This window comes from Ceratotherium simum, chromosome 17 (assembly GCF_057802395.1).
Source record: "Ceratotherium simum simum isolate JZ-2026a chromosome 17, ASM5780239v1, whole genome shotgun sequence".
In the NCBI taxonomy this organism is placed as follows: Eukaryota; Metazoa; Chordata; class Mammalia; order Perissodactyla; family Rhinocerotidae; genus Ceratotherium; species Ceratotherium simum.
In genome coordinates, this window is record NC_141916.1 from 1,782,517 (window position 1) to 1,801,877 (window position 19,361).

The 19,361-nt window shown below is 37.3% G+C and overlaps 1 protein-coding gene across 1 annotated transcript in view; it reads right to left on the reverse strand.

The window, feature by feature from the left end:
• The window catches only part of FRS2 (fibroblast growth factor receptor substrate 2), an 83,268-nt gene that overhangs the window by 16,065 nt on the left and 47,842 nt on the right, over positions 1-19,361 (reverse strand). Inside the window, exons 5-6 of the mRNA XM_004429401.3 lie at positions 10,735-10,838; positions 252-346 (exon numbers count right to left, since the gene is read on the reverse strand). The gene's annotated coding sequence lies outside the window, so the exon portion shown is untranslated. The remainder of the gene's footprint in view (positions 1-251; positions 347-10,734; positions 10,839-19,361) is intronic.

The window sequence follows — 19,361 nt, forward strand, 5'->3', positions numbered from 1 at the left end:
CGACGAAATCACCTGACGACACATGCCTCAGAACTATCGCTGTTGTTAGTTGACGCGTGCCTATTTTAAATTAGTAAACACTATCTTCATTTAATTAAAGCCATTTGTCCTTATTTATCCAGGGGTGGGAGATGACAGCAAATCAGGAGGCAAAATGATTGCATTCAAGAAAACATTATCAAAATTTCTTGTTTAAAAAATATAATTTGTGGACTTAATGATTTTTTTTTTTAAAGTAAACTTCAACTTACCTAGATCTGGCCATTAATATTCTTAGCCTCTGCTGCAGCATCAGGAGTTTAATCATACTTCAAAATACCATGTTTTATTTGTTTGCTGACTTAACCTAGAGATAGAAGAAAAAAGTTGAGAATTTCTTATTTCCTTTAAAATAATAATTTTCCTTACGAGAATTCTGGCAGCACTGTTAGTTCAGTTAATTTATTTAAGCAAACTCAAAAGTCTAAAAATTTGATTTACAATTATTTAATATATAAGATCTATTTTTTAAATTAATATGATATGTACATGTTATCATTAGCACAGCCTTTTCAAAAGAAAAAGTAAAAATGCAACAGTCTAAAGTTCTATGATGTTTGGATATCAGGACCTTTAAGAAGTCACTGATTCTGGCTTCTCCACCACAGCTATGACACTGGACAACTCAACTTCTCTATGCTTATCTCCTCAGACATAAATGAGAGGGTAGACTAAACTACCTGAAAGGCTCCTTTCCAGCTCTAAAACCTCATTTTAGCGAGTGGCAGGCTAATTCTCCACCTCCAATCACTTTTCTTAAACTTCACCATCATCCCTCCCAAAGAGCTGACTCTCTTTAGAACCCACCCTCTGTATCTTCCTATTCCACAGACCCCCCAGAACCAAATCAGAGGAGTCAGCCATCAGAAAACAGTCGGTATGAACAAGCATGCCGTAGAGTCACAGGAAAATGATATAAATTAGGGTAATAAATTACAACGTAGAGTTTCAAAAGATTTCAATATACTTTTAGAAACTTTCTGGACAACTTATTCACTTTTTACAGCACAGAAAAAAAGCAAACTCACTCAAACACGGGCAGTAACATTTACTGAACCGCTACACTATATCAGGAATTGTTAGGGGTTTTGCAAATAGTCTCATTTTAATCTACATATTAACTAGAGTTCACAAAGATGACTGATATCCAAAATGAACATTTCTAAAACCATAAACCCAATTACAATCAAAATTTTCAATTCTGGACTTCAAACCTACATATAAAATCAGTGGTTCAGCCAGGTGTTTGCTTGTGCACCTCACAAGCCGTTGCTACACCCCACATTATGCTGGGCAGCACCCAGTGCCTCTTCCTTAGCACACTCTTCTTTTCTCCAGAAGCTTTCACCATGCTTTGTCTCTGGCTTGTAAGACTGCCCAGCTAATTCTACCATAAACCATTTCTCTTACATGAATCATATTCTGTTGGTCCATCTCTCTCTTCTATGAGATTTTAGCCAATTACAACTCAGGAAAATCTCTCTTTCTCTCTTTGTTCATTCCACTTATAAGCATCCCACAACCCCCTCCTGAAATGAGTGTAATCACAGTAAATACGATTAAGAGAAGTGAGACTGGTCTATCTGTAACCACACATAAAGGAAATGTAAGTTTGAAATAAAATTAAACTTATTAAAGAATCAGTGTACCAACATATAAAGCTCTTAAAAATATTAAAAAGCCTCCGTTAGAATCTCTAGAAAGTTTTTATTCTGTCCCACCTAGGGATCTTTTTTTTTTTCCTTTTTGGGTTTCTTTTTTTGTAGTAAAACACATAAAACTTACCATCTAACTCATTTTTAGTATACAGTTTAGCAGTGTTAAATATATTCAATACTGTTGTGCAGCCAATCTCCAGAACTTTTTCATCTCTGAACCTCTATACCTATTAAACAACTCATTTCCCCTCTCCTCAAACCCTGGCAAGCACCATTCTACTTTCTGTTTTTACAAGTTTGACTATTCTAGATGCCAATTTTTGTATATGGTGTTAGGTAAGGGTCAAAGTTCATATAAGTGAAATCATACAGTATTTATCTTTTTGTGCCTGGCTTATTTTACTTAGCATAAAGTCCTCAAAGTTCACCATGTTGTAACACATGTCAGAATTTCTTTCCTTTTTAAGGCTGAATACTATTACATTGTATGTATATACCAAATTTTGCTTATCCATTCACCTGTTGATGGACATTTATCTACCTTTTGGCTGCTGTGAATGCTACTGCTACAAACGTGGATGTACAAATCTCTTCAAGACCTTGCTTTCAATTCTTTTGGATACAGAATCAGAAGTGGGATTGCTGGATCATATAGTAATTCTATTTGTAATTTTTTGTTTTCCATCTGTTTTCCACAGCAGCTACACCATTTATGTTCCCACTAGCAACGCACAAAGGTTCCCATTTCTTTACATCCTCCAACACTTGTTGTTTTCTGTTTCTTTGGTATTAGCCATCCTAATGGGTGTGAGGTGGCATCTCATAGTTTTGATTTGCGTTTCCCTAATGATTAGCAATGTTGAGCACCTTTTCATGTACTCATTGGCCGTTTGTATATCTTCTTTGGAGAAATGTCTATTCAAGTTCTCTGCCCATTTTTGAATCAGGTTGTTTGTTTTTATGTTGTTGAGTTTTAGAAGTCCTCTATATATTCTGGATATTAATCCCTTATCAAAGATATGATTTGCTAACATTTTCTCCTATTTTGTGGGCTGCATTTTTCACTCTCTTGATAGTGTCTTTTGATGAATGAAATTTTTTATTTTTCATGAAGTCCAATTTGTCTATCTATGCTTTTGTTGCCTGTGCTTTTGCTGTCACATCCAAGAAAGTATTGCCAAATCCAATGTCATGAAGCCTTTGTCCTACGTTTTCTTCTAAGAATTATTATTGTTTTATATTTTATATTTAGGTCTTTGATCCATTTTGAGTTAATTTTTGTATATGGTGTTAGGTAAGGGTCCAAGTGCATTCTTTTGCATGTGAGTGTCCAGTTTTCCCAGCACCATTTGTTGGAAAGACTGTCTTTTTCCCATTGAATGGTCTTGGCACCCTTGTCAAAACTTATTTGACCATATATGTGAGGGTTTATTTCTGGGCTCTGTATTCTATTCCACTGGTCTGTAAATCTGTCTGTATGCCAGAAGCACACTGTTTTGATTACTGTGGCTTGTAGTAAGGTTTGAAATCAGGAAGTGTGAGTCCTCCAGTTTTGCTCTTCTTTTTCAAGATTGTTTTGGCTATTCAGCGTCCCTTGAGATTCCACATGAATTTTAGGATGGGTTTTTTTACTTTTGAAAAAAATCACTGGGATTTTGATCGGGATTGCATTGCATCTGTAGATCTCTCTGGATTGCACTGATATTTTAACAATATTATGTCTTCTAATCCATGAACATGGGATGTATTTACATGTTCTTTAATTTCTTTCAGTAATGTTTTATAGTTTTCATTATGCAAGTCTTTCATGTCCTTGGTTAACTTAACTCCTAAGTATTTTATTCTTTCTGATGCTACTGTAAGTGGAATTGTTTTTGCCATTTCCTTTCAGATTGTTCATTGTTTGTGTATAGAAATGCAACTGATTTTTGCATGTTGACTTCGTATCCTCCTAATCTGCTGAATTTATTTATTAGTTCTTAAAATTTTTTTGTGGAATCTTTACGGTTTTCTACGTATACGATCATATCATCTGCAAACAGAGATAATTTTACTTTTTTCTTTCCAATCTGGATGCCTTTTATTTCTTTTTCTTGCCTAACTGCTCTGGCTAGAACTTCCAGGACCATGTTGAATAAAAGTGGTGAAAGCAGGCATCCTTGTCTCGTTCCTGACCTTAGAGGGTCAGTCTTTCGCTATTGAGTATGATATTTCCCTGTGGGCTCTTCATTTATGGCTTATTATATTGAGGTAGTTTCCTTCTATTCCTAGTTTTTTGAGTATTTTTATGATGAAAATGTGTTGAATTTTGTCAAATGCTTTTTCTGCATCAATTAAATGATAATGTAGTTTTTTTCCATTATTCTGTTAATGTGGTATATTATAGTGATCAATATATTGTACCATCCTTGCATTCCAAGAATAAATCCCACTTTGTCAGGGTGTATAATCCTTTTAATATGTGGCTGAATTTGGTTTGCTGGTATTTTGTTGAGGATTTTTGAATCAATGTTCATATAGGAAATTGGTCTGTAGTTTTCTTTTCTTGTAGTGTCCCTGTCTGGCTTTGGCATCAGGGTTATGCTGGCCTCACAGAATAAACTAGGAAGTGCTCCTTCTTCTTCAGTTTTTTGGAAGAGTTTGAGAAGGACTGATATTAGTTCTTCTTTAAATGTTTGGTAGAATTTACCAGTGAAGCCATCGGGTCCAGGGCTTTTCTTTATTGGGATATTTCTGATTAGCAATTCAGTCTCCTTGGTAGTTATAGGTATATTCAGATTTTCTATTTCTTTGTGATTGAGTCTTGGTAGGTTTTGTGTTTCTAGGAATTTGTCCACTTCATCGAGGTTATCCAATTTGTTTGCATCCAACTTTTCACAGTACTCTCTTGTAATCCTTTTTATTTTGGTAGAATCAATAGTGATGTCCCCACTTTCACTTCTGGCTTCAGTAATTTGAATCTACCCTCTTTTCTTCCTTAGTCCACCTAGCTAAACATTTGTCAACTGTGTTGATCTTTCTGAATAATCAACTTTGGTTTCATTGATTTTTCTCTTGTTTTTCTATTCTCTTTTCATTCACTTGTGCTCCGAACTTTATTATTTCCTTCCTTCTGCTAACTCTGGTTTTGGTTTGTTCTTCTTTGTCTAGTTCCTTAAGTTATAAAGTTAGGTTGTTGATTTGAGATCTTTCTTGTTTTTTGTTTTTTTGTGAGGAAATCTAGCTCTGAGCTAACATATATTGCCAATCCTCCTCTTTTTGCTGAGGAAGATTAGCTCTGAGCTAACACCTGTGCCCATCTTCCTCTATCTATCTTGTATGTGGGACGCCACCACAGCATGGCTCGATGAGTGGTGCATAGGTCCGTGCCCAGGATCCGAACCTGTGAACCCCAGGCTGCCAAAGCGGAGCGCATGAACTTATCCACTACACCACAAGGCCAGCCCTCCTTTTATGTTTTTTAATATAAGTATTTATAGCTATAAATTTCTCCCTTAGCACTGCTTTCTCTGTTTCCTATAAGTTTTGACATATTATATTTCCATTTTAATTTATCACTAGGTTTCACCTAATTTCTCTTGTGATTTCTTCTTTGATCCATTGGTTGTTTAAAGTGCATTGTTTAATTTCCACAACTTTGTGAATTTTCCAGTTTTCCTTCTGTTGTTGATTTCTAACTTCATTCCCTTCTGGTTGGAGAAGATACTTTGTATGATATCTATCTTTTTAAATCTGTTAAGACTTAATTTGTGGCTAACATGTGGTCTAATATGAAAATGTCCCATGTGCACTTGAGAAAAATGCTTATGCCATTATTGTTGGGTAAAGTGTTTTGTATACGTCTGTTAGACCTAGTTGGTCTATTGTGTTAAGTCCTCTATTCCCTCACTTATCTTCTGTCTGGTTGTTCTAGCCATTATTGTGATTAGGGTATTGAAGTTCTGACTATCATTGTAGAACTGTCTGTTTCTCCCTTCAATTCTGTTGGTTTTTGCTTTGTATATTTTGACAGTCTGTCATTAGATACATAAATGTTTAATTGTCATATCTTCTTGCTCTATTGAACATTTTATTAATATATAATGTTCTTCCTTGTCTCTTGTAACCTTTTTTAATTTAAAGTCTATTTTGTCTGGTATTAGTATAACCATCCCTGCCCTCTTTTGGCTACTATTTGCATGGAAAATCTATTTCCATCTTTTGACTTTCAATTTATTTGTATCTTTGGATCTCAAGTGAATCTCTTGTAGATACCATATAGTTGGATCACGTATTTTTATCCATTCTGCCAAATTCTGTCTTTTGATTGGAGAATTTAATCTATTTACATTGAAAGTAATTACTAACAAGGAGTGACTTACTTCTGTCATTGCGCTAGTTGTTTTCTACACGCCTTAAGTTTTTTGTCCCTCATTTCTTGCATTACCGTTTTCTTTTTTGTTTAGTTGATTTTTTGTAGTGAAATGTTTAAATTCCTTTCTATTCCCTTTTGTGTATATTCTATAGCTATTTTCTTTGTGGTGATCATGGGGACGACATTTAACATCCTAAAGTTATAACACTCTAAGTTGAATTTATATCAGCTTAACTTCAGTAACATACAAAAACTCTGCTCCTTTACAGCTCCATCCCCACCTCTTTCAGTTACTGATGTCACAAAATTACATCTTTATACACTGTATACCCAGAAATATAAACTAATAATTCTTTTAAATGCATTAGTCTCCTAAATTATATAGAAAACGAGTTACAAACCAAAGTTACAATAATATTAGCTTTTAGACTAATAGTTATTTTTTTTCCTTTAAATGTATTAGTCTCTTAAATCAATTAGAAAACAAAAAGTACAGTTAGAAATCTTTGTGACAACAGTACTAGCTGTTATAATGCCCCTTGTATTTACCTTTATAGAGATCTTTATTTCTCCATTTGGCTTCAAGATACTGTCTATTGTCCTTCCGTCTCACCCTGCAGGACTCCTATGAGCATTTCTCACAGGGTAGGTCTAGTGGTCAGGAACTCTCTCAGCTTTTGTTTATCTGGGAATGTCTTAATTCCTCCCTCACTTTTGAAGGACAGTTTTGCCAGATATAGAATTCTTGGTTGACAGTTGTTTTCTTTTAGCATTTTGAATACATCAGCCCATTGCCATCTGGCCTACAAAGTTTCTGATGAGCAATCTGTTAGTAATCTTATCGAGGATCCTTCATATGTGATGATTCGCTTCTCTCCTGCTGCTTTCAAGATTCCTTGTCTTTGGTTTTTGGAAGTTTGATTATAAGGTGTCTTGGTGTGTATCTCTTTGAGTTAACCTTACTTGGAGTGCAATGAGCTCCTTGGATATTTATATTCACATCTTTCATCAAATTTGGAAAGTTGTAGCCATTATTTCTTCAAATATTCTCTCTGCCTTTTTCTCTCTCTTCTTCTAGCACTCTCTCCATATCTATGTTGGTCCACTTGACGGTGTCCTTCTGGTCCTTCAGGCTCTGTTCATTTTTCTTCAATCTGTTTTCTTTCTGTTCCTCAGACTTGATAATTTCCATTGTCCTATCTGCAAGTTTGCTGATTCTTTGTTCTGCCTGCTCACATCTGCCTATGAATCCTTCTACTGAATTTTTCATTTTAGTTATTTTATTTTTCAGCTCCAGAATTTCTATTTGGTATCTTTTTATCTTTTCTATCTCTTTATGGATATTTCTTTTGTTCATACATTGTTTTCTTGACTCTTTCCACATCTTCCTTTAGGTCTTTGAGCACCTTTAAGACAGTTGTTTTAAAGTCTTTGCCTAATACATCCGCCTTTAGGTCTTTCTCAGGGGCAGTTTCTGTTGATTTATTTTTTTCCTTTGTTTATTTATTTTATTTTTTCCCCCCAAAGCCCCAGTGGATAGTTGTATGTCGTAGCTGCACATCCTTCTAGTTGCTGTATGTGGGACTCGGCCTCAGGATGAACGGAGAAGCGGTGCCTTGATGCGCACCCGGGATCCGAACCCGGGCCACCAGCATCGCAGCGCGCGCACTTAACCACCAAGCCACAGGGCCGGCCCTATTTTTTTCCTTTGAATGGTCCATACTTTCCTATTTCTTTGCCTTGTGATTTCTTGTTGCACACTGGACATTTGAATCACATAATGTGGTACCTCTGGAAATCAGATTCTCTCCCATCCCCAGGGTTTGCTGTTTTTGTTATTGTTTTTAGTGTCTTGATTGCTATAGGCTGTGCCAATGGCCAGCCTCAGATATAAACTTCAGGTCTTCTCAGGTCTTTTCTGAGCCTTCCCTGGGCATGCACAGTCACTTTCCAACTTCCCCTGTATATACAGTTGTTTTTGAATGTCCTAGTCTTTATTTTGTTTTTCTGTAAGGAAGATCAGCCCTGAGCTAACATCTATTGCCAATCCTCCTCCTTTTTTTTCCCTTTTTCTCCCCAAAGCCCCAGTAGATAGTTGTATGTCATAGTTGCACATCCTTCTAGTTGCTGTATGTGGGACACTGCCTCAGCATGGCCGGAGAAGCAGTGCACCGGTGCGCGACCAGGATCTGAACCTGGGCCACCAGTAGCAGAGTGCACACACCCAACCACTAAGCCACGGGGCCGGCCTCTGTCCTAGTCTTTAATGTCAGGCTCCCAAAAGGGGAAAAAGAGAAAAATGAATGGAGCCAAAAAGGGTGCTAGCCCTTTAAATCTCCAGGAAGTCACTTCAGCTGGAGGTGAAGCCTGCAACAGTGGGGGAGGGGCAACCACAGTGGCTGACCTCTGTGATCAGAAGGGGCAGTCAGTGACCCAAGCACAGATCCCTGACATTTAGAGGACAGGGTCCTTATTGCCTACCCTGGCTCCCAAGCTGTGTGTAAGCTGCACCAGGCTGGGAGGCGGGGATGGGTAGCTGCTACCGTGCTAAGAGCTGAAGTTGACCAAAATTAACTGCAATTTACATCCAGGCCTTCTCCTGGCAGCTGCAAATCTTCCATAACTCCAAAGTTCCAAAATAGTTACATCAGATTCTGCCAGTGTAAGTGTTGTCTAGTCGGGGAGACAGGTTCCTGAGGCTTCCTACTCTGCCATCTCCCCAGAATCCTCTCCAGACCTCTTTTTGAGGATTCAATATATATTCAGTTTTATTGTTTTAATTACGTTGATTCTTAGCACTGCCAAAGGACTGTGGAGTGTTTGCTTGCTTTTACTGTTTTTCAGTGCAAATATCCAGCATGTCAGTTGTATCAGGGATTAAACAACATTATATGCCTCATTTAAAAAGGATCCTTTCTACAAGAAAACACATTCTGAGTTCCACATAATTGATATGCCACAGCACTCCTGAAATGAACATAACCCAAAGGACTGCAGGTGTCCTGTCTTTGACTTTGGAACCCGCATGCCTTAGATACTCTCCATGACTTAACTCTCTTCCGTTTCTTCCCACTGGTGAAAGGCTTAGAACCGAAAGGTGACGTAGTGAGAGAGAAGAGATAGTTATAGCCTCTCTGCAGAGCTGTAACCTTGTTGTAACAGGGATGTTTTCTATAAAATAGATATCTATGTCAGCATCAACTATGATTCTATATTCAAGAAGACTACAATGATTTGACCAGGAAAATTATCAAGAAGCTAAAAATTACACTAAATACTGTTAACTAACACCCTATTTTTCTACAGCAAATTGATTTTAAAGCCTTTACTGTATGCTACATATAAATTTATTTGGATTATCTCGATCCATACAACCATTCTATGAGATAGGTACTATCGTTATTTCTGTGTTCCAAATGAGAAAACAAAGGTTGCAGACGTTAGTAGCTTTCCCAAGGTCAACAGCCAACAAGAGGAAAAGCTAGAATCAAATCCAGATCTGACTGCAAAGTCCAAGCTCTTAGTAATTATAATACACGTAAAAAGCTTAAAATAGCGTCTAGCCTAGCATATAGTAAGCACTTAGTAAATGTTAGCTATTGAAATAATAACAAAAATTTATTTTAAAACCATGTTGTATGCCTTTGGCAGTTGGTCAATCTTTCTGTGCCTAAATTTCCTCATTTATAAGGTTAGCACACCTATTTCACAGTCATTGTGAAAAACCAAATAAATTCTGGCTATAAAGGCATATAGAAAATACAGAGTGTTTAAAAAGACAAGGCATTATTATGTCCCCACTACAGGTAAAATCCTGTCTCTTGTATCACAAAGGAGCCTTTTGCACTGTTAGCACAGAAGCCTAGAACTTAAGCACCATCCTCATAACAAGTCACATTAATAAATTTAGTAAAACTGTCCTAAATTATTCCAATATGATTCTTGCAGAATGACAAGCAAAGAGAACACTGAACTCTATTCACGAGCGTGATTATAAATTTGGTGCTGAGGAAGGTATATTTGCCCTTTCAGTTCACTAGCACTGAGGGTGAACTTGGCTAATACTATAGTAGTGCTGTTCAAATACAGCCAGGACAGAGTATGTATAGTTAGAAGCATAGCAATATAACTCTATATTTTGGGCACAGCTAACTGCTATTTTAATTACATTAAAACAATAAAGAAAGTGGGATTCAAAACCTTGTTCTTTGTGTCAAGGGTCTGGCTGCTTGTTTTTCAACTATTGTAGGTCTTTTTCTTTTTTATTGATATGCATTAGTTTTCTGTTTATTCTTAACACTGGTAAGCATTTTTTACTATTTATATTACTCTCAGGAATAGAAGTTGAAAAAAAAAAAAGCTAAGGAGGGAGACTTCTCAGGACATTCTGTTGGTACCTAAACCAAAGCCATTCTTTGAAAAGTGGACACTTGCAACATAGTTTCCTTGTTAGCTGAAAACTTAAAAGTACATATGTACACATAAACCAAAAAGTACCCAAGTATTTTTAAACATCTATCCATGAATATGGTTGTACCTGCATATTCCTAAATAGATTTTTCTTCCTTTAGGTTTTTTATTCTACTAAGGGCATCGTAGGTGAACCACTTTGTAATTCATAACCCTCCATTGACCCCCCCCCTCCCTTTTTTGACTCTCCAAAAAATCAATTACATTACTTACAAATCACTTCAATATCTGGTACTTTATTTTCTGGAAACTCTTTATGTCTAATCTAAATTCCTTGTACTGCAATTTAAACCAGATTCCTCTCATTTCTGTTTTCTCTGTAAGAGACAAGTAAAACCAGGATGATGAAGAAAGATTAAGCACATGCTCATGTATATTTGAACTTACATCAATTCATTTTCCTATGGATAAATCTAAATATTAATAAAGTAACATTTCTTTATTTCAGACATAGTTGTTTGAATTAAACTAACAAAAGGTTACTTAGTAGATAAAAATGATTTGTAAACAGCTATCAATATTAAGAAAACAATAAAAAATGAGTTCATTCATTCATCCATCTACACATTGAAGCATTCAACAAGTATTTTCTGAGCACCAACTCTCTTTGCCAGGCACTGAGTTAAGTGCTAGAAATAAAGATAACAGACACATTCTCTGATTTCAAGGAGCTTAATGTTTAGTGACAGACAGACAAGAAAATGAATACACGGCAGAGTTGCAGCCCTATGTATGCGCCAACGCCATCAGAGCATTGAACTCAGAGCAGAAGGAATGAGAGAAGTAACAAGGCAGGCTTCCTGGGAAAGGGACTACTAGGTCAAGTCCTGAAAGACAGATGGGAATTTGCTAGGGCCAGGGCAATCCACATCAAGAAGAGTGCATGCAAAAGCAGAGCCTGAGGAACATGGCCCGCTCCGGAAGCAGCAAGTCGTTCCTTACAGCTGGCATGTAGGGTGTGCATGAGAAAATATTAGGAGAGAGGAGGGAAGCCTGGCTTGTGGCATTTCATGAAGGGCCAGTATGCAATACTGAGGGCAGTTCACATTTTCCCTTACAATCTTAAAGACACTACTAATGTCCTACCAAAATACTTTCCTATAGAGGCAGACAATCTAGAGTACAACATACCAGGAGAACTTCTAACTCCTAGGAACAAAATTAATGATATTTTCCTGTCTATAATGCCCGAAGTCTAACCTATAAATCACAGCATCCAGTATAAGTATAACCTTTCTCCCAACAGCATCTGGACCTGCAGTGACTGTCATTACAGGATGATGACTGAACCTTCGATATCCCTTCCAAACCTAGAAAAAGTCACCCACTTTAACCTCATATTGTACACTGAATTTGAGAAAGTCACTTTCAATCATGTACTTTGGCTTTTAGGAACAGAAATACAAGAATCTATATATCTTCACCAACTATCTATCAATCAATCAAGAATTATGTGTGGGTACTTGAGAAAATGGTACTAAAATGGCTTGCTAAAAATAAAACGAGAAAGCTAAAATGGAAGATGATTCCATTCCAAAACACAACTCTCCCTTTAATGATACTGTTCATAATTCAATCCTGGAATCATCTATAACTTTGGAACATACTTATACTCAGACACACTGGTGATGGAATTTACACAATTAAGTCTGGGTGCCCATAATCTCTGCCCTAAGATATAAAAACCAGCTACAGATGTGCAGACCCAGCAGATGAGTCACTCTGCCCTAGCTAACTCAACAATGTCATCAGCACCAAGGGCAACAATCCCAGCACATTCAATCACAGGAAAAATACCATTGGCCTTGGGAACTCTCAAAGACACTCGTAGTTGAGTGCTTTATGTTGTAATATAAAAATATGTACAAAGAAATCAGATCCTGTCCTGCAGCAACACCACAGTGATGAACATTCTGTATGACAGATCACACAGCCCTCTCCACTAAAACTTCAGATTGCACCACAGAAAGAAGACATGTGACTGTAAAATAATAAGAAAGCACAGACATTCTCCAAAAAGCATTTATCATTAACTCTGAAAACTGGAATGAATATATTTGATCTTATGGAAATAGCGCATTCAACTTTCTCTAAGTACTGTACATCAGAATTCTATGTTGGTATTCTTCAATTTATTATCATTTCTATATATAACACTGTCAAATTAGCAAATGATTGCTTACCCCTCATAATAAACCTCTAGTTTATCAATTTACTAACAGATAGTAGTCTGCTAGCAAAGACTGAACGCTAGCATAATAAATATTTAATTTATTAAGTTTTACTAAACTGAGCAACAGTAAAAGATAAAAGCCAAAAGTGAATTTCACAACATTTTCCTTAGTATGGCACACCTAACAGTTCTTAAAGAGCATCTGACTTTATGGCTTTATTCTTTAAAACAACAAAACACTAAATACAAACCACTCAAACTTCACACTTCACGTTAAATAAATATATGACTGATTCAATATCAGTCAAGCTATAAACATCAACAAAACAATACAAGACATGCAAGAAAATCTCTAGGCATCTTCACTTTTTATATAATATGCTTAACCTAGAACTAAATAAACATTAATGAAGGATAACAGGCAAGTAAATCAAAGTGTCATTTTCAAAATTGAATATACAACTGTATGAGTAGAATATACTGTACATAAATCTTTATTTCCAGACTCAAGTGGTTATCATGCTAGTTGCTAGACTCATATTAAAAGCCTAAATATTGACTGTATGTATATAAAATGTACACACACACACACAATCTGCTCAAAATAAGTTAAGTCAAATGCCAAGCAACTCTAAATAACCCTCAAAACAAATTGTTTCATGAATAGTTGATCAGTTTCTGCATTTAATTCAATCTAAAATGCTCTTAAACATATTCTCAAAGGAAAATAAATGCGATTATTTATTTCCTGCTTTTACAGCAATGCATTCAAAATTACTGTTACAATCTAGCACTAAATTCACCTGACTCAAATACACCACTAATGTAAATGTTTGATGTGTGTATATTTTCTAACACTCCCCACCCTCACAAAATGCTTAAAAAAAAAAAAAAAAGTTAACCAGAAATATTTACATCAGAGTACATCTACCCATTTGATGAACTTTTATGGAGCCATTAATAAGCATTATTTAAAGAATATTTAATGACAAAGAAAAACGCTCGTGGTAAAAAGTTAAGCAGAAAAAAAGGACAAAACTGTTTTTTTTTAATGTCATATGGTATCCTGGATTGGATCCTGGAACAGAAAAAGGACGTTAGTGGAAAAACTGGGGAAATCCAAATAAAGTCTACAGTTTATAGTATTGTACCAGTGTTAATTTCTTAGTTTTGACAAATGTACCAGAGTTATATAAGATTAACATTAAAGCAAGCTGGGTAAACAGTATATCAGAATCTCTGTAACAATCTTTCCAACTTTTCTGTGATTCTAAAATTGTTTTCAATAAAAAGTTTATTTTAAAAATTGCTCTCTACACCCAGTAGCAAATTTGAGAGAATTCTCATTAAAAAAAATAACATGCACACTTACTTTTCTCTCTCCCATCCCTACATAACATAGATAAACCCAGAAAAAAAGACTGGACTAAAACACACTAAACTGTTAACATTGCTTCACTAGCCGGTAGGATGAAAAGCATTTTTCTCTTTATATTTTCCCCTTTATAATCAACAATAAATTATCATTATTTTTTTTGTGTGTGAGGAAGATCAGCCCTGAGCTAACATCCATGCCAATCCTCCTCTTTTTGCTGAGGAAGACCGGCTCTGAGCTAACATCTATTGCCAATCCTCCTCCTGTTTCTCCCCAAAGCCCCAGTAGATAGTTGGATGTCACAGCTGCACATCCTTCTAGTTGCTGTATGTGGGACGCCGCCTCAGCATGGCCAGACAAGCGGTGGCTTCGCATGTGCCCGGGATCTGAACCCAGGCCGCCAGTAGCGGAGCGCTCGCACTTAACCGCTAAGCCACGGGGCCGGCCCCTATTAACTAAGGAATATACAAATCAATACTTTATTAAAAAGCATCTTTAGAAAGAAAAGCTGTAATGTCTAAGCAGAGCCAAAAGGCAGACTCCATACAAAACAGGTTAGGGCAGAGTGTGAGGAACACAGTGGCCAAGGGAAATTGCCAGGAGAATTTAAGTAGGCAAAACCTAATTAGTAAATGCTGGAAACCTGCCAACACACAGAACTTAACATCCACTCTTAGGCTAAAGGTGCGTGCAGCCAGTCAAGTTATGCTCAGAATTCATGCCTTAGAGGAATGTCCCTAAAGGCCCCCTAATACTAAGAATTTATAAAGATACATAGCCTGGGTTGATTCCAAACAAAATAATGCAGTTGGACCTCTGGTGCACAACTGCCCACTGAGAGCTTCTAGAAACACTCTTCAGCACCATGGTGTGTTCTCTAAGTTTTTCTCCTCTACTTCTTTCGTCTCTAACACCTTCCTAATATTTATGCCCAGTCCTCAGCCCTAGGGCCTAAAAATGGCATTCTGGTGCCATTCAGCAGCATGGCTAGAATTATCAAGGTCTGGGGACCACTGGGATTACAGAAGCAACTCCTATTTCAGATGTGCGACAGGTATGACAGAAGTTTTTTTTCTGATACTTTCATCAGGGCAAAATATGTTCCATTACATACTCAATTAAGCCATAAAGGGGAAAACTTAATCAAATGTTCCCCAATCAAAATGAAAAAATAAAATACATTTTGTCCCTTACAGAAAGTGCCAGTAGAATCAGACAGACTGCATTTTGATGAAGAATCTCTTCCAGGCTGCAATCAGGGTAATTTATGTGTGTCAGGCTGGCTGCCCCTCCTGAAATAGCACTATTGTGGCCAGTTCTGGGTTTTGTATTTTTTTTTAAATAGTTTTTAATTCTTACTTTGTTTATGATCACCCTCATTCTCAACTGATAGTAGGGCAGGTTCTTGAACTGTCACTTAATAAACATGTATGTGCATTTTTTTTTTTAGTTTACTCTTTTGAATCCTCATGGACTCTGTAATCAGATACCCAAGCCTATTAAGAAGAGATACAAAATAAGGCCCTATGCTCAGAGACTAAGGAATATTTTATGTTCAAGTGCATGGTCTTTACTTCATGAGCTTCATAACAGCAATTTTAGGCATCAGACGCCTTTTTTTTTGCTTATTTTCCAGTTCTTGGTCATGTTTAAGAAAATAGAGGCTACCAAAAAGTGATCCTCAGGTATGGAGGCCACTATATTGTTATCATTGCTGTTACTATTTTGAATACTAATGGAAATATACGCTGTTTATCATCAAAACTCAGACACAATTGATTTTAAGACTGATATTTACCACTAAGAAAAAAAGTTGTCAGTTAAACTGTGACATGCCACTGACTGTAAGATACAGTGAATAAAACTGGAAAATGTCTCAGAATCAATGACATAAAGTACACAGTCAATAAAAATTATCAACTCATTACAAATAACACTAATGAAAGGATATTTAAAATATTTTTTCTTTACTCCTCCCCAATGCTAGAAGACAGTTACAATCAAGCAAAAGGACTTCAGAGCATCCCAACCCAATGTTCTTTTGAGTCGTGATAAATATCTGTCTAGAGAACAATCTTGCAGTGCAGACTGCTGGGAACTATTTTCTCCATTGTTCAATTGGGGAAATGAAGTGAAAAAATTAATTACAGGGACTGGCCCTGTGGCCGAGTGGTTGAAGTTCTGCGAGTTCCACTTTGGCAGCCTGGGTTCACAGGTTCGGATCCCAGGTGCAGACCCACACCCCGCATCAGCCGTGCTGTGGCAGTGACCCACATACAAAACAGAGGAAGATTAGCACAGATGTTAGCTCAGGGATAATCTTCCTCAGCAAAAAAAAAAAGAGGAAGATGGGCAACAGATGTAAGCTCAGGGATGATATTCCTCGGCAAAAAAAATTAACTACAATTTTACTAGAAACTACATTTAGAATTTTTAGTTTCCTTGTCTACCACTTTAACAAAGACAAAATGCATGCTTCCCCTAAAGGTTTCATGGCTTGTACTCCTTCGTATTTTTCTTGATCTTAAACTCAGGGTATCAATCATGCATGGTGAAGGTAATTCTGAAGAGCTATATTCAAAAGCACAGCTAAGGTCACTGGGGCTATCCCCTCGGATCACAACTTATGATAAAACATAATTTGAAAGCAACAGTGAGAATATTTCCTTTCCTTTTTTTTTTTTTTTTTTAAGACAAATGTGGAGAAAACAATCTCTACAGAAAACTGCCAGAACTTCTAAGATGTTTTACTCTATCCCACTTCCAAAATGGTTTTTCACCAGTACTGGCTGAAGAGCTACCTACTTTAAATCCTCTTTTTAAAAAAATCCTGTGAACTTAATTCAACAGTTAGCTACAAAGAATATTAGTCTCATATAATTATGTACATAAAATATTCTTGTCAAAGCCTTAAAATTTTTAATTTTCCACATGTAAATTCCAAATCTGAATTCCCCGAAACTATTAACCCTGCTAAACAGAAGGTGGAATGTGGCTAAGATTTTAATTCTCATATAATTGATAAATGGCCTACAACAGCTCTGCTACCTAAACGTATTTTAAAACACCACATGAGAATCTAAAACAAAAGGCTTTCTTTTTAGCATTCTAAATTCCTCCAGTAGAAGGCAGTATCAGTCTCTGATAACGCCAGCAAGGCAGCATGATACAGTGAAAATATCATGGGCTTTAGGGCTGAAGAGATGAGTTCTTACTGAACCTCTCTGAATCTAAATTTCCTCACTGATGTGTTAAAAACACCACCGCCACTACCTACCTCACATGGCTGTTACAGGTTTGGAGGCTGCTGCAGTAACAACAATGGGGGGTCTGAATCAGGCTAGCGAACCACGAAGATGAAGGAGGACAGATGAGAGCGGTACTTAGAAGTTAGCATCAGTAACACCTGATGATTCATTAGACTGGGCAGGAAAGCAGGAGTCAAGGAACATACCCACATTTTCCATTTAGGTGACAGTACACTCACTGAGCTAGGGAACACAGGAAGGACACAAGGTTCAGAGAAGCCAATAAGCCCAGTTCTGAATGTACTGTGATGCCTGTGAGATATCCACGTGGAAATGCTCAACAGGCAAAGAGAAATACAGGTATGGAGGTGAAAGATCTGAGGTGGTGATAGGGATCTAGGAGTCATCAGCTTATGCCTGCAAGGCATGGGACAAGACGAGATTGCCCAGAGAGAAGAAGAGTAAGAGCTACAGAAACTCAGAAATACCAATATTTAAGGAAACTGCAATAGAAGTGAAGCCCACCAGCGAGACTAGACGGGCACTGTCCAAGACGCAGGAAAAAAATCCCCAACAGTGCGGTTTCACAGAAGCCTAGGGAATAGAAGGATTCAAGGAGAGACGGGATAAGAAGACCAGCGTCTAACCAGTAAGGTAAGATTGCAGAAACCATGGAAAGTTAGTTTGGAATAAAGAATATTTAGCAGTAAGGAAGAGTACAGCAGAGACAGCTGTCGTCAAATTTCTGTTTAATGGAATAATAGACTTGACTTGCTCCTGAAACAGAAGTTGGACCAAACCATAGAAGTCTATGAGAATAAAACAGACTTCCATCCATCTAACAAAGAGTTGAGTTCCCTTTAAATGTTGAGTCCCCAATCACTAGCAATGTTTCAGAAGATTCCACTACTGGTTTAGGAAGCTAGATGAGACGACCTGAGCTTTCTTTCAATTGAAGTAAATTTTAAGGACTAAACTAAATCTAAAAACACTTTGCATTTAAAATGAACGAAGGTAAAGACACAAAAGAAGAGGGCCAGCCCCGGTGGCCTACTGGTTAAGTATGGCAAAAACATTTAACATGATATAAAACTTTTAAGTCTTCACCAAATTTTATGGTTGATTTTTAGCTGTTATAACTCTGTTTAATGTCATTAAAACCTATCCAACTGAATTTGTGTAACTTTCTACTACTAAAAATTATCCTTTTTCTTTTCTTCTTTTTAAAGCTCAGGCACATCAGTTTGTCTGCTTATTTTTAAGGCAGAGTTTAAACCATTATTTTCCATTGATCCTCCAGAGCCACCCTACTCTGTGCCCTAGGCGACTGACCTGCATGGAGCACTAGCAGACTAGGTTGGCTGTGGCCCGTTTCTTACTGAAGTTTCTTTACTGATGAATCCTATCAGCCAACCCTCTCCTATACCTACAGCTGGTGCCAGTTCAGGTAATCACTCCCCGCCCTGTCCCTCTTAGACCTAGAGGGACACAGCTTCCTGCTGTTCTCAGCCAAACCTCCGCATCACTGCTTGCTGGCTTCCTTTTAACCTGCCTTTGTTGTTAGTGCCATGGGGTGGATCCCGACTCCCAGTGACCCTGTGGCAGCAGAGCTGAACCCTGCCCACGAAGTCGCTACAGTACGACAAATGACAGACTGGTGGTGTGGTTCCCTCACCGGGAAACGAACCCGGGCCACAGCGGTGGCAGCGCCAAATCTTAACCATGAGACCGCCAGGCCTGGCTTCAACCTGCCTGCACTCCGCAAATAAGCCTTCATTAAATCCTTTTCTGCTACACTTGCCAGCGTCCTCTTTCCTGCCAGAAGCCTGACTGACGCGGCTGCCACTGATGTTCTCAACAGTCATCACACAGTCACTCCAACCGCTGGAGAAAACACCTGACGAGGAAAGAGCCACGATCACCAGCTTTCACATTTCTCAGTCAAGCCAAACAAATTTCTAAGAATGGAAAACAAAAATTACCTACTTAAAAATGGTTAAAAAGAAGGAATTATTTGTAAATCTTACTAAGATTAACACCCCAC